This window comes from Panulirus ornatus, chromosome 4 (assembly GCF_036320965.1).
Source record: "Panulirus ornatus isolate Po-2019 chromosome 4, ASM3632096v1, whole genome shotgun sequence".
Lineage (NCBI taxonomy): Eukaryota > Metazoa > Arthropoda > Malacostraca > Decapoda > Palinuridae > Panulirus > Panulirus ornatus.
The window spans coordinates 7,061,640-7,073,602 of NC_092227.1; the positions used below are offsets into that span (position 1 = coordinate 7,061,640).

At 51.3% G+C, this 11,963-nt stretch overlaps 1 protein-coding gene across 1 annotated transcript in view; it reads right to left on the reverse strand.

Moving 5' to 3' along the window:
* Positions 1 to 7,770, reverse strand: part of LOC139765540 (uncharacterized) — a 470,248-nt gene extending 462,478 nt beyond the window's left edge. Inside the window, exon 1 of the mRNA XM_071693078.1 lies at positions 7,541 to 7,770. The gene's annotated coding sequence lies outside the window, so the exon portion shown is untranslated. The remainder of the gene's footprint in view (positions 1 to 7,540) is intronic.
* Between the last annotated feature and the right edge of the window lie 4,193 nt (positions 7,771 to 11,963).

Here is an 11,963-nt window from a genome sequence, read left to right on the forward strand (position 1 = left end):
GGTTGCAGGAAGGGTGTCAGACGGTGTCCACGACCAGGATGGGTTGCAGGAAGGGTGTCAGACAGTGTCCACGACCAGCAAGGGTTGCAGGAAGGGTGTCAGACGGTGTCCACGACCAGCAAGGGTTGCAGGAAGGGTGTCAGACGGTATCCACGACCAGCAAGGGTTGCAGGAAGGGTGTCAGACGGTGTCCACGACCAGCGAGGGTTGCAGGAAGGGTGTCAGACGGTGTCCACGACCAGCAAGGGTTGCAGGAAGGGTGTCAGACGGTGTCCACGACCAGCGAGGGTTGCAGGAAGGGTGTCAGACGGTGTCCACGACCAGCGAGGGTTGCAGGAAGGGTGTCAGACGGTATCGACGACCAGCAAGGGTTGCAGGAAGGGTGTCAGACGGTGTCCACGACCAGTCAGCCAAGAGATGGTTCCCCGCAGCCAACATCCGGCCTCTCAGCACGACTCATCATCACCCCCAGGGTAGGAAGCGGGAGGAGAGCGGCGGTGGGAGTTGCTGGAGGAGGAGGGTATGGTAGAGGAGAGGGGGGCCATGTGCTTGTGGTGGGTCGGTAATGGTAATACTGGTGGTGAGGATGGTAGATGGTCGTAGTGGTGACGGTGATGGTTGGTATCTTGGTCGATTTTTTTGCTCTTGTTCTTGTTGCAGCTGCTGTTGTACTACTACTGCTGCTGCTGTTACTGCTGTTGCTTCTGGTGATGTGTGAACGTATCCAGGTAAGGGGGAAGCACCAGGAGGCCCCCTTCTCGGCATATAGCAGTGTGAACCAGCCTCAAGAGGGCCTGGAGGAGACCCGGGGAGGCAAGATGGTGGGAGGCCATTACGTCATGCAAGGACGCCACTTATGATGATGATGATGATGAGAGGGAACGATGATAGTGCAGAGATAGAGGTGATCATGAGGTCACCATCACCGTCACGCCTCCACCTCACCAAACCCCCCACCACAAGTGCTGGTGTAGCGCACGTCGCACAGGTGATCGGTCTACAGGTGCTGGTGTAGCGCACGTCATACAGGCGATCGGTCTACAGGTGCTGGTGTAGCGCACGTCGCACAGGCGATCGGTCTACAGGTGCTGGTGTAGCGCACGTCATACAGGTGTAGCGCACGTCATACAAGTGATGAGTCTACAGATGCTGGTGTATCGCACGTCATACAGGTGATGAGTCTACAGGTAATTTCACGGCCGTGAGCTCCGTGAGATATGTCCTTACCTACCTCATCTCATTGTTCTTACCTGTGGCGCCTGTCTCCCTCCTTCCGCCACCCACTTCACTGCCCACACAACTGTCACCACACCTTCCTACTGCACACCTTGTGTCTCCTGGTCTCCCTAATGTGAGCCCAGAGTCTCCACACCACGTGTCCCCCAAGGAACGCCCTGTGGCCCGACTTTTCATCAATACACCAACAGTTTTCTGGCCCCTCGCCACCTCCTCCTGAACCCTCCATCACTCAGTGAACCCCAACATCCTCCTTCCCCCTCCTCTTCCCCACCCCCCCCCCCCCCCTTTTCCCCCCCCCCTTTTTTTTTTCCCCCCCCCCCCCAAGGGACCCGGGCCCCCCCTTTCCCCCAACCCCCCCCCCCCCATTTTCCCCCCCCCCCCCCCAAAAAACCCCAAAAAAAAACCCCCCCCCCCACCCCCCCACCCCAAAACCCCCCCCCCCCCCCCCCCCCCCCCCCCCCCCCCCCCCCCCCCCCCCCCCCCCCCCCCCCCCCCCCCCCCCCCCCCCCCCCCCCCCCCCCCCCCCCCCCCCCCCCCCCCCCCCCCCCCCCCCCCCCCCCCCCCCCCCCCCCCCAAAAAAAAAACCCCCCCCCCCAAAACCCTTTTCCCAAACCCCCCAAACCCCCCCCCCAAAAACCCTTTCCCCCCCCCCATTTTTCCCCCCCCCCCCCCCCAAAAAAAAAACCCCCCCCCCCCCCTTTTTCCCAAAATTAAAATTTTCCCCCCCCCCCTTTTTTTTTTTAAAAAATTTTTCCCCAAAAACCCCAAAAATTTTTCCCCCCCAAATTTTTTTGGGGTTTAAAAAAAAATTTTTTTTAAAAAGGGGGGGTTTGGGGGGTAAAAATTTTTTCCCCCCAAAAAAAAGGGAAAACCCGGGGGAAAAATTTTGGGGGTTTTTAAAGGGGTTTTTTGGGGGGGAAAAAAGGGGGGAAAAAGAAAAACCCCCCCAAAAAAAAAAAAAAAAAAAGGGGGGGGGGGGGGGGGAAAAAAACCCGGGGGGTTTTGGGGGGGGGGAGGGGGGGAAAAACCCCCCCCCCAAAAAAGGGGGGGCCCCGAGGGGGGGAAAGGGGTTTAGATGGAAAAAGGTTGTAAATTGGGGGGGGAAAGGGGGTTTTTTTAAAAAAAAAAAGGGGGGGGGAAAAACACACACACACACACCACCCCTTCACCCCCATACACATCCCCTTACTCCATACAAACCTCCCTCACTCCCATACACATCCTCATCCTCCATACACACCAATCCCACCCCCATACACATCCCTCCTACTCCATACACACCTGCTAATCCCATAGGCACACACTACCTTCCTCCCTTCACACACACACACACACACACACCCCACATCCCTATAACAACTCCCCTCACCCCCATACACATTTTTCCTCATGCCCCACGTAACACTTCCCACTACTCAGCAACTCAGTAGTCATCGTCTTAACATTATCTGTCCCTCAAAAATGCCGTAATAAGGCTTGACTGTGATCATCTCTTATCAGTAAGTCTTGCTGGGACGAAATGATCAAAATTCATCATACCTCAGGTTGGATTAGACTCTTACGTAATTACGACAATTTTTCCAAGACGCCACCAAGGAATGGTCCGTTTCGAGTACACGCAGTGTGTGTGTGTGTGTGTGTGTGTGTGTGTGTGTGTGTGTGTGTGTACGGTCGAGGTAAATTCTCGAGCAAATTATCACTCGTAAAACAACACAGGAAAAATGTCTTACAAGTTAAGAACTGAAGGTTGGACTTCAGTCCGGAAATAAATTCAGAAGAGTAATGAGGGAGGGCTACATGGGCCAGGAGGGTGATATACACCGACGCGCGGGCTGTCGACCCAACACAAGGCGGGAAAAATCACCCTTAGAGCCTAGTGGGTAATGAACTCTGATGATGTTCCAAGTGCAAGCTTAGTCACGCCATGTGTCTGGCCCCAGGAGGGTTCCCCTGGTGTCGCTCACACACACACACACACACACACACACACACACACACACACACACACACAATGGGCGATACTGAGCTAGAAAATTGTGATGATTTCCAACACTTCTCTGCTAAAACTAAGAATCAAGAACATATCTAGCATCAGCCTAGAGCTAAGCTAGCGCTAGAAGTATAGAGCAAAAATGACGATACGGTAAATCCTCAGGACCAGATAGCTGTAACAAGAGGAGGAGGCTGGATGAAGAAGGTCGCAGTGATGATCCAACCAGAAGGAGAAGAGATCAGAGATGATTCATCGAACAACATTAGGGATTGGGAAGCTTTTGTCGCTAATGAGAGAAACAGGATCAGAACGGCCAAATAAATAGATGAAGAAATTCAGAAGCCGAAAAAAGAAGCCAGTCACAGGTCGTGGAGGTTGTCATCGAACTGAAGAAGAAAAAAAAAAAAGAACTTCGAGAACCGAGTTATATCTAATCAAAGATCAGAGAAAATGAAGGGATCGAGAAGGAAAACAATGAGGGAAAAATGGTGTAGCGTGTGGAAAGCGAAAGAGAATAAGGTCTCAAGAGGTTCCTGAAATAAACCAGTAATAAGACACGCCCATAACACCGAGACACAATGGATACGGTTGAACAACAGCAGCAGAGGACAGGAAACAGGAGCAAACTCTAGGGGCTGACCGAGAGAAAAACAGAAGATGCTGACTGTTGCTGAGGAACAGAGGGTCGTCCTCCCTAATGACTATGACCTGGCACTCTTGAAAGGACATGGTCTTCATGTCCTCCAACATTCTTAAATGGTTTTCCTCATGTCTTCTCTCCCCACGACCCTCTCATTAACAACCTTTTTTGTACATTAGTAACGCCCGGTCTTGGCATAGACGTCTGTCTCCAGTATAGAAAATAAAAGGAAATCTGTGTTACTGAAACAGATTCATATGCATATTCCCTCCTCCTTCTCCTCCTCCTCCTCCTACCACTATTACACCGTCCGCGACTCTCACATGCGCCTGGGGAGGAAGTCACACCTGGGAGGGCCGGGTCGACACCTGGGCAGACAACAGGGAGGAACAACCATATAAAGGGTCGCAGGGCAGACCCGGTTCCCTGCCACACCAGAACCGGATGTATTGTGATGGTACTCGTGTGTGTGTGTGTGTGTGTGTGTGTGTGTGAGTGTGTGTAAGAAATCTTTTATGTGGGAAAAGTTAAAGCGGAAGGTTGGTGAGGAGGTAATGATGGTGGTAATCATACTAGTCATAAATATAACAATGCCCACAATAACGAGAGTGGAACCAAAACTCGTAGGGGAGATTGTCCAACAGGCAGTCTTACCCCAGACGCTATATACACTGTCTGAAGTGTAAACAAAGACTGGAGCACTGCTCCTCTCGTGGTGATTTGTACTGGTTAAGATCGGGCTCGTAGTGAGGCCTGGTGCCGAACTGCAACTCGGGAACGAGGGATCTCTGGTGGCAAGAGGTGACATAGGTATTGGTTGGTGCAGGTACCTTCTTCCCAAACGGCTGGTTGAAGTCCAAGTGGTGGTTGGCGAGAGGGGGTAGTAGAGAGGGAGGTGACGATGATAGGCACGTAATGGTTGTGAATGTAGTGGTAGTGGGGAGGAAGGCAGTGAAGTTGGGGAGATGATGGTGGTGGAGATGAGATGGGTGATGGTTGAGGAAGGATATTGGTGGTGGTCATATTGGTTTAGGTAGGGAAGGAAAGTGGAGGAGGAGGAGAAGGAGGCAGTGGTGGTGGTGGTGGAGAGAAGAGGAGGAGGAGGCACTGGTGATGGTGGTAGGAAGAGGAAAAGGAGGCGGTGGTGGTGGTGGTGGGAGGAGGAAGAGGAGGCAGTGGCAGTGGTGCTGGGAGGAGGAGGAGGCAGTGGCGGTGGTGCTGGGACGAGGAGGAGGAGGAGGCAGTGGTGGTGGTGGTGGGAAGAAAGTAAAAATGGTGATGGAGGATGGTGGTGATGATCGTGGTGGTGGTGGTGGTGGTGGTGGCACAAGGAGATGGTGGTACTGGTGGTGGTGGCGCTGGTGGTGGGGGAGGGGAGCGGCGGTGGTGGCGGCGGCGGTGGTGGTGGTGGTGGCGGTGGTGGCCGAGGGAGGCAGCCCAGCGCAGTATGAACACCAGCAAGGTTGTTAAATGGGTCATGAGCCCAGTGGCCCTCCACACACACACACACACACACACCACCCAACGTGTACACTTGTATCTCAGTGTCAAACTGGTCCTCCCTCCGCCTGCAAATCGCTGATGGAGATCCTGGACGACGTCTTGTGATACGAATTAACAGATGGACTCCAGCTCCTCGTCACAAGGTCATGCAACATGACCCCGTTCTATGATAACGGCACAGAGTATACCTTCCCAAAACACACCACTGATGCCATGCATACTTACTGACCTTACAAAACAGTCAGTCATGACAATATGGCAACTCCTGGACGCACTGTGAGGCATCCTATCCTTCATACACTTCACTGCACTTGACACTGGCCACCCACACGACGTAAACTTTCAAACCTGCTAAATACCATTCACATGTTGTGCAGACACAGCGTAAGGCACCTGACTAAACACTGCGGACGTGTGTAATACCCCAAGCCAGAGGTAAGAGGGCTGGAGTGTGCCCTTGTTTCACGTGTGTCCACAACACCAGAAGCCACGGAGGGTCGACCACAGCATATGACCAACCTAGGAGCGGTGTTCGATACCCACCACCACCACCACACTCGCCCCCAGCTGGGTGTCCAGCGAGATTTCTCAGGGTGGGGGGGGGGGGTTCATTTGACCCAGCGTCGCTCCTCGGACGTTACTCGAGAGGTGCTGACCTCCTCCTCACCACACCCTGATATATATATAAACCACAAGAGTCTATAATAACCTTCAGGATGGTGTCATGTCTTGCACCACAGAGTTACATGTGTAGGAGAAGAGTGTGAGGGGCTCCCGTGATCTTATGCTATCTTAGACTAACAATTCAATACTTCTAATCTACAAGCCATTACACCAAGTGTTAATTACCGGTTTGCATAATTAGACTGAGCCGGGATACGCACCACTACACGCACGTACCTGGTCCACACATGACCTGTTTTGATAAGGTGTTATATTGCCACGACTTCCGTCAACCCTCTATGTGCACAGCACATGTATACTCCACAGTGCTCATGTGAATGGACTTTGATACATACACACGTCAATATAACCTCACATATAGCGAACCTGATTTACGTAACATACTGTACTACTGATCGGTTACACACACACACACACACACACACACCAGTCGGAACATCACATGTAGATATGGTGAACACTTCATACGATGAACATATCCACTGTAGGTATGACGTGCGCTACATATAATGAGGAACCACACTGTAGGTATGATCTGCACTACCATATACGATAAGGGAATACAGTGTATGATGTGTACTACATACAATAAGGATCTACACTGTAGGTATGATGTATACTAAACACGATGAGGAACTACACTGAGTGTATGATGAGTGATCATTATGAAGTCTCGTATCAACGGTAATAAAGATCTTGAGGGAGGAGTTGAAGATAAACAAAACAAACGGGAAATGAAAACACAAGACGTGAGGCTGACTATAGAATGAAAAGGAAACGAGACCTAAAAGAAGAAAAATGTAACGAAAAGAAAGAAAAAGAAAAGAGAAGATAGAAAGAACGATTCAACGAGGCGTAAACTACTCGTTAATGACCTTCGATGGTCGTTTACGAGTTCACGTAACGCCATGTACACCTGATGGGACGATGGTGGCTTGGGTGAGCAACCTTACGTGGTACAAGATGTCACACATGAGTTAATCCTACAGATTAGCTATGTAATGAGAATTCGATTATATATATATATATATATATATATATATATATATATATATATATATATATATATATATATATATATATATATATATATATATAAACATTAGCTCAAGAGAAATAGACATCAAGACAGGAATATACTATCATCAACGTGCAATATATATATATATATATATATATATATATATATATATGTGTGTGTGTGTGTGTGTGTGTGTGTGTGTGTGCATTTGGAGGGAGACCTCATGAGAGGAGCAGATACCAATCCAAGGTTGCACGGCTGTCCCCATTGAGCTGCTAGCGGGTGGTGATGGCCTAGTCTGATAAGCGACAGAAGGAAACAGTCAATTGCACTTCGGTCGTGTCACTGACCACGGCCGTAGAGCGAGTGTAAGGTTAAGGTACATGTGAGGCAGGGAAGTGGAGAGGGTGTGAGGTTACGGGAGGAGGTGAAGTGTGTGATGATGAATCACAAAACTTACTGCTGTCACTGGAAGCCCCACTTCGACGCTCTTACATCCGAAGGTAATGGGTCAACACTCCACTGCTTTTGGCACGGAAACACTACTGACACTTCACTCGGAGAGTCTAGTACCCATCGAGGTTATACGAGTCATCGATAGGTATGAGGATATCTCCTCTGGTGCACACACTAAGCTCTGTCCATAGACGCGCGGCGCGAGGGAGGAGCACGCAAAGACCCCACGTCACCGGCCGAGTGCTGGCGGCACACTGAACACTAAACACTTCTCGCTCACCGTCTACTTCCACCTCCAGTGCCCGTCACTATTCCCACAATATTTTGTTAACCGAAGCTTCATAAATCATTGTCATACTGCGGACTGAAGGACTATTTCACATAGCTTTTACTGATATTAGGTCATTCACCTTGTGAAGCGTACCCATACGTTTTACAGTTTAAAATCGCTTGCCAGAGGGATGATAGATGGACTGCTGGTCAGGCGAGCTCGCCCGTGAGCGGTTGGCATCAGTGGTGGCGACTATGGAGGGCAAGACGGCGGTGGGGCGCGCGTGTGGCCCGGCAGTGCTGGGGTAAAGTACCAGGAAATATGAAACCCGTGCCGCATCTCCTGCCAAACCAGTACTCTCAAACAAGATTTAGATTGTAGGAGCATTAAGCACACCGACCGACCGATCGTCAGCTTAATTCCTCAGGGTGCCGTAAGAGTCGGCGGGCTGCTGCCTCCTCTCTCTCTCTCTCTCTCTCTCTCTCTCTCTCTCTCTCTCTCTCTCTCTCTCCCCGTCTCCGTCAACCCACCGCTGGGGTTTTCCCCGCCGAACACACACCCGCTCTCCTGTGATGGAGAGGCACTTCGGCGGCAGAGATACTCAAGAGGCGCCGCTGTTCGAAAAAAAAAAAAAAGAGAGAGAGAGAGAAAAAAGAAAGCACCTGACCGGTACGGAGGCTTTCTCAGGGCACCAACGTTCACCATTACCCGAGGCGATCATGTGCCCCAATGAACTAAGGAGAAAGCACTGCACCCATCACCTAATACCCCCACACCAGTTGACGTCTATGGCTCGGTGCCTGGCATAGGGCTAGAGAGGAGCCCCTATCCAGGGTTCGATCCTCAGAATCCCTTGTCCATCCCAACCCTCACCACTGACGTAGATAACCCCCCCCCCCCCCAAAAGGGCTGGGGAAGGGAAGGGACTTGGCTTTAAGCAGCGTGTACTCTGGCAAGGAGAGTATAGGGTGGTGCTTTCTCTGGGAGGTTCGCTAATATGGGCCTGTGTGAGTGGTGCAATGACCGTACAGTGTTACCAGGCCAGTCGATGCCCTCACTCCCGCCCCGCCACCTTATACTCCCGACATGGAAAAGAGGCTCTTCTTTTTTTTTTCCCCTCTAGCACTACAGCCGACTGTGGTAGACCCGCTCAGTGAGCGTCGCCTGAAATACACAACTTGGGGTTCCCTTCGCTAGAAATGATAACGGAGGACCCGTTGGATGATGAGGTGGTGGTGGTGGTGGTGGTGGTAGAGTAACGAGGGCGTGTGGCAGCGGTGGTAGTGGCCAGCATCCCCCACTCCCCGGGTACCCGAGGGAACTCATTCCAAGCCCTCCCTACTGCCCACCCCAACCTCCTGCTTTCTCCACCACTACCCATATACTTTCTAAAAAAAGAAAAAAAAAAGAATAACGTGTGTGGCACTTCTCTCGAAGTCCCGTTGAAGGGTAAGGTGTTCTCTACGTCTCCAGTCATTTTAGTGGGGCTCCCAGGCTCATGTGCCCGTACCACACTGAGTGAGAAGGTGGCGTGGAACGGGAGCTGGAGTTTTTGATCTTGTATAATTGTGGGGCGGCGCGCTGCACTGTGACGGGGTCACCTGACACCGCCTTTCTAATACTTTCTAATAAGGATATAATGACATGCGTTAACACTCTCGAGGTTTCTGTGCGCCGATAAATAGCCATATATGAAAGTGTGTGTTAGAGTTGTGTGTGTGTGTGTGTGTGTGTGTGTGTGTGTGTGTGTGTGTGTGTGTGTAAGAGCGAGAGAGGGATGACTGAGAGTCTTCAGTGTCATGTGACCACAGTGTTACCGCTAGTTACCAGGACCCCAGAGGTATTCCTGTGCTCAGCGTAACCCCCAACTCCTACAGTCCACAGTACCAGGGGTCGGGGTAGTTACGTGACGCCTCCAGTGTTGTAAACCTCATCCATACACATAAGCCAGTAATGCCCTCCCTACATCACCTGAGGTCCTTCGTTCTATCCTCCCTTCCTCCAGTGACAACCCCACAACACAGCCTCTTCCTCCCAACTCCATCACCACAAGAAAAAGTATTGACCACAGTCACACATGACTTTCTCAGTGCAGGAATTCTAGTTTTCTTCTTTTTTTATGATATTTCTCCCTAGATGGGAGTTAAGTAATTCTACTCAGCCTTTCACCGGCCGAGCTGCACTGCGTATATGCATACACAATGTGTTCATAACACGGCTCATGAAAGCTAGCAAAACGCACAGTCATGGGGTATCCATTGTTGGGTGTCTTTTGTTTCCAGGGCTGCGTCAGCTAACCTAGCTTGAGGCGGAGCTAGACGGTTGTATCTGCCTGGCTGTGAGCACAGGAGGGAGCACTGCCGGTCGTCCTCACCAGCTCGCTGTGAAGGAGATGCACTACTGCCCTATTTGTGTGCCCGGCCTCCATGCCGCGTCCTGCTGCCCCTCACCCTCACCTCCCGTCCAGCTGCCCCTCGCCCTCACCTCCCGTCCAGCTGCCCCTCACCCACACCTCCCGTCAGCTGCACCTCACCCTCACCTCCCGTCCAGCTACCCCTCACCCACACTTCCCATCCAGCTGTCTCACACCCTCACCTTCCATCCTGCTGTCCTTCACCCTCACCTTCCATTAGCTGCCCCTCACCCTCACCTACCAACCTGCTGCCCCTCACCCTCACCTCCTGCCCTGCTGCCCCTCACCCTCAGCTTCCGTCCGACTGCCTCTCACCGTCACCTCCCGTCCCGGTGCTTCACACCCTTGCATTCTACACTACTGTCCTTCAACGTCACCTCCTAGATCTGGTTTCTTTTCTATCCATTTCTGAAATATTCGAGGTCTCAGAGCTAACCTCTCCTGAGCTGAACATTACCCATCTACTTCCTCACACGATTTCCACCCTAAGAACCAGCTGTCCAAGAATGTGTCTCCTTTTCACTTTCAGATATCTAACTATAATCATCGCCGTCGTTACTACTATACCTTCAACTACACCTATCTTTGCCCTGGCAGGCAATGACCTCTCCTTCTCCACACTCCCTAGTGCATCTAGGACCCTAGTCCTCCCACTTACCCTACGACTTGACTCTGCCACCATGGTTCGTTCCATCGTCTGCCACGTACATATTCAGGAACCCAAGGCACCTCAGTTACTCAAGGTCATCTCAGTTTAAAATTCACACCCCAGACCATCCCATGTTTTGTTTACATTTACTCTCAACATCCTCATTCCACACGTTCTTCCATAATCCGTCTATAAGCCTCTGATATCTGCCACCACAGCCGTTTCACCTGCAAACAGCAAATGATTCCTCATTCATCCCCTCCCTTACCGCCAGCATACGGTAGACCAGCTGCTCACTGAAGAACCCTTGCGTTCACATCCCTCATTAACCCCTCCATAAATGAATTCAAAAACCCAGTCACATCACACATCCCTGAGGCATACTCGCCTTCAACGAGACCCACTCACCTTCCTCCTTTCCATCTCGCACGCATGATTATCTCCTGGTAAAGAGTCCTCACTGCTTTAATTAGCTTTCCGGTTACCCAGTATATTAGAAGCACCTCCTATAGGCCTCTCTGTCGGCTTTATCTACCTTTTCTCCATACTTCATAAATGCAATATACAACGTTATTATTTTATGAGAAAGAAGAAGAAAAAAGGAAAAAAAATGAAGTGTGTGTGCCTGGGTTTGCGTGCCTGCACCTCTAACGGTACCAGTTGCTCGTACAGTCAACATTACGTACGGAGAATTACCGGGAAAAAAGTAGAATTACGTGAATCATCATTAGCGAAACTTTCCGACCCCGGGTTCCCATGCCGCTCCCACGACGCCCAGTGACCCTCACTCTCGCCACGGCCTACCCGGTACACCCACCGTGTTAGGGTACCCCAGGACGACATGGCTGGTTGCGACACTGCCTTCCATCCTCCCTCATATGGTGCCTAACTTCCTGGTGACCTGCTCCTTCAGCTATATAATCCTCGTTAGTAGGGCACGCCCTTCTGTGATCCAGGACGCGTCCGTCTGCGATCCAGGCCACGTTCCCCTTTGACCTAGGACACATCCTTTTGTCCCAGGACACGTCTCTCTGACCCAGGTCACGTCCCGCTGTGTCTCAGAGCATGTCCCTCTGCAACATAGGACACGTCCC